Below are 3,680 nucleotides of genomic sequence, written 5' to 3'. Positions count from 1 at the left end.
AGCTCTCAGTTGACCTCCTTTTTTTTTAACCACTTCCCTTTTGGGTTGTAAAAGAAAGCCTGACTGTCACTGCCTAAGGAAAATTCTTACCTGCCTTTATGACCCTGTAGCAATTCAAGCCTGGTGACCTGGCTGGAGGGGGAGGAGTACTATTGCTTGGGTTTATAACTGAATTCCTAGAGAACAGAACTTGAGAGATTAACTGAGGGGCATAAGGAGATTCAGAGGAGGAATTTGGGGAAGAGAACTTGAGGATGAGACGGAGAAGAGAAAAGAGAATGGAGGAACTAGATGGGTAAGAACTCGAGAGAAACAAACTAGGTGGGAAAGAACTAGATTGAAGGACTAGAAGAGAGTACTAGAGGAACAGGATGAAAGATGAGGAAGAGCCTAATGGGGAGGAACAAGATGAGGAAGAAGGAGATGGGAGAGGAGCTAAGATGGAAAGGAACTAGATGGGTGAGGACTTAGATGGGACAGAACTAATATGAGAGAATTAAGATAGAACTTAGAGAGGACAGCAGATAAATGTAGAAAGAAATCAGGCAAGAAATGAGCTAGACATGAGAACAGAATAGAAGCAGTGTAGAGAAAAAAAACTGACTCAAGAATAAAGTGTATGGACTAAAGAGTTTCATGTACATAGATTTATTTCTTATCATCAAAGATTAAATTATCAGCTGGTTGTAGATTCTTTCCGGACCCTGGGAGGGGACTAGATCCCCATAGTCCCCAATACTGTGGGATGATAACCACAGGATCTCCATGACTTAGGGTGGCATTGGGATATCCAAGAGGAATTTTGATGAGAGTCCAGTGATGATGGTATACCAGAATCCAGAGGCCTTGAACCAGACCAATGAATGACTCATTGCAATGAACATTTTGCAAGAAAAGCTGATTGGACAAAAGGGTATACTGTGTGACTCACCATGGCTCCCAAATGCCACTAAGATGAATGAAGAGGTGTTGGAGATGTGGGAAAGAGGAACAAACAGGATGTTTGTTTGTTTGTTTGTTTGTGTTTTTATTTTAATTTTTTAAAATTTTCTTTTGGAGTTGATGCTGCAAGGGTGAAGGGTGGATATGGGAGGACTAGGAAATGAGTGGAATTGGCATGCATGATGTGAAATTCCTGAAGAATCAATAAATTATGTTAAAAAAAACCCATCACATTATTATTATTTTGTGTGTATATGATGTATATGTGTAGATATGGACATGGTGTACATGTGGAGGCCAAAGGACAACTTTTGAGAGTCATTTCTTCTATCTGTTGTGGATTCAAATGCTATACCCACTGACCCATCTCACCAGTCCTTTGTTTTTTTAGGGAAAGTGGGAGGGGGAGTGTCTCACACTGTAACTCAGACTAGTACAAATAGAGGTCCTTTTCTTGTACCTCCATGAGTGTTTGGATTACAGATGTGCTCCACTGGCCTGGCTTCACATTTTTGTCAGATTCAAAAGAAACTGGACAAATGGCCATCTGTGGTGCCTATGAACATATCCAAGTCCAAGCTGGCCTCCGGGCTCTCTCAACATCACAGATACCTGTTACAGTGTCCAGGATGGCATTCTGGCTCTTCTCAGCTCTTCTCACTCTATCTCTTACCCTAAACTTCTTCAGCTCATGGGCTTTCTTCCCACAGCTTCTCATTCCCTTATAGCCCTGCCATTTCAGCTATACAATCCCTTGGTCCCCTCTTCTGTTGTCTTCCTCTCTTGGCTCCCCTCTTCTTGCCCCTCTCTCTTGGTCTCCTTTGCCCACCCTTTTTTATCTTCCTCTCTCTCCCCACCCCACCCCCCATAGCCAAGTCTAGTCTGCAAGCCATGTTCAATCTACTACTTTCCCTGTCCTGGACTCTTCCAGATGCCTCTAGCTGTACTAACCCTCATATCTATAATAAAATACTTCCCCTCAACTGTACTTTGGAGAAGCCATGTCCTCAGTTTATACAATTTTTTCTTTTAAATATGGAACACTAAATGAATTTTCAGATTATCTTTGCTTGCAGGGGCCATGCTAATCTTCTCTGTATTGTTCTAATTTTAGTACATGTGCTGCTGAAGTGCACAACAGATGTGTGTGTGTGTATGTGTGTAGTGTTTGTGCATTTTTGTGTGCTGATGTGCCCTCCAGTCCTCACTTGAACACACCAGAGAACAATGTGGGGTATCCTGCCCAATCACTCTCCTTATCTTAGAGGCAAGGTCTCTTACTGAACCAGGAACAAGGCTGGCAGCCAGCAAGTATGAGAGATCCTTCTGTCTCTGGCCCCTTACAGTGCTGAGGTTACAGACAGGCACTGTTATATGTATTTACTTGGGTAAATGCCTGTGCAGCAAGTGTTCTTATCCACTGAGCCATTTCCTAACCCCAGACTTCAAATTTTTTAATTTATTTTTATTGTATGCATATGAATGTTTTCTCAGCATATATGTCTGTGCATGCCTGATGCCCACAGAGACCAGAATAGGATGTCAGGTCCCCTGAGACTAGAATTATATTTAGACTGTAATGAGCTGCTATGCGGATGATGGGAATCCCACTTGAGTCCTCTGGAAGAGCAGCCAGTGCTCTTAACTGCTAAGCCATCTCTCCAACCTGCCTCCCCCCATTTTGATTTCTAAATAGCATTTGCCAGATCCAGGCCAGAGGCAGGGCATACAAATCATCCTGAAATATCTAGCTGGGCCTGGCGATGGTGGCGCACGCCTTTAATCCCAGCACTCGGGAGGCAGAGGCAGGCGGATCTCTGTGAATTCAAGGCCAGCCTGGTCTCCAAAGCGAGTTCCAGGAAAGGTGCAAAGCTACACAGAGAAACCCTGTCTCAAAAATAGGCAAGATGGAATTGGAAAACCATCTTCTAACAGCCATCATAGCAGGATTATGATTCACAATACAGCCTTGACAAGAGAGTACAAAAGATTTACAGAGAGGCACTGTGCCTTTTCCTTCAGCTCACTAAGCCAGGATTGCCTTGAACTCACAATCCTCCTCCCTCTATTTATGGAGTGCTTGGATGACAGGCAAGTACTGATATATCGATATATCCAGTTTATGTGGTGCTAGGGATGGACACAGGGCTATCACTTTTTCTTTTCTTTATTTGAGACAGGGTCTCATATAGCCCAGGCTGGCCTTTATTGTGTAGCCAAGGATAACCTTGAAGTTTGATCTTCCTGCATCTACCCCCCAAATGCTAAGAATACCTGTGTGCACCAAAATGCCCAGTTTTATATAGTGTAAAAGATAGCACCCAAGGTTCGGTGTATGCTAAGCAAGCACTTTATCAACTGAGCTACATCCTCATTCACTCACCTCTTCTCTATTTGCAAAATTAGTATGTTTATTTTGTATCTTTTTTTTCTTCTTTTTTAAAATTTTATTTTATTTTTGAGTCTGGGTTTCTCTACATAGCCCTAGCTGGCCTGGATATCCCTGTAGACCATGCTGGCCTTGTATTTACAGAAAGCAATTTGCCTCTGCCTCCCCAGTGGTGAAATTAAGATCATGCACCACCACACCTGGCCCCAAAGTGAATATGTTTAATGAGCATGAGGGAATGGAGCTTAAAGCTAACCTTAATATATAACTTTTATATATATAAAAGCTGCCACTATATAAATATATAAAAAAGATATAAAAAGCTACCCATTCATCAGAGGAACGGACC

General features: G+C 42.5%; 1 non-coding gene across 1 annotated transcript; it reads right to left on the bottom strand.

Annotated features, from left to right (window-relative positions):
* Positions 1–1,971: 1,971 nt before the first annotated feature.
* LOC114685330 lies at positions 1,972–2,078 on the bottom strand. Its single transcript, XR_003733456.1, has one exon. It is a non-coding gene; the product is annotated as a U6 spliceosomal RNA (small nuclear RNA).
* Positions 2,079–3,680: the final 1,602 nt, after the last annotated feature.

The sequence above is a fragment of the Peromyscus leucopus genome, chromosome 22 (genome assembly GCF_004664715.2).
Source record: "Peromyscus leucopus breed LL Stock chromosome 22, UCI_PerLeu_2.1, whole genome shotgun sequence".
Lineage (NCBI taxonomy): Eukaryota > Metazoa > Chordata > Mammalia > Rodentia > Cricetidae > Peromyscus > Peromyscus leucopus.
This window is presented reverse-complemented; position numbering and strand designations above follow the sequence as displayed.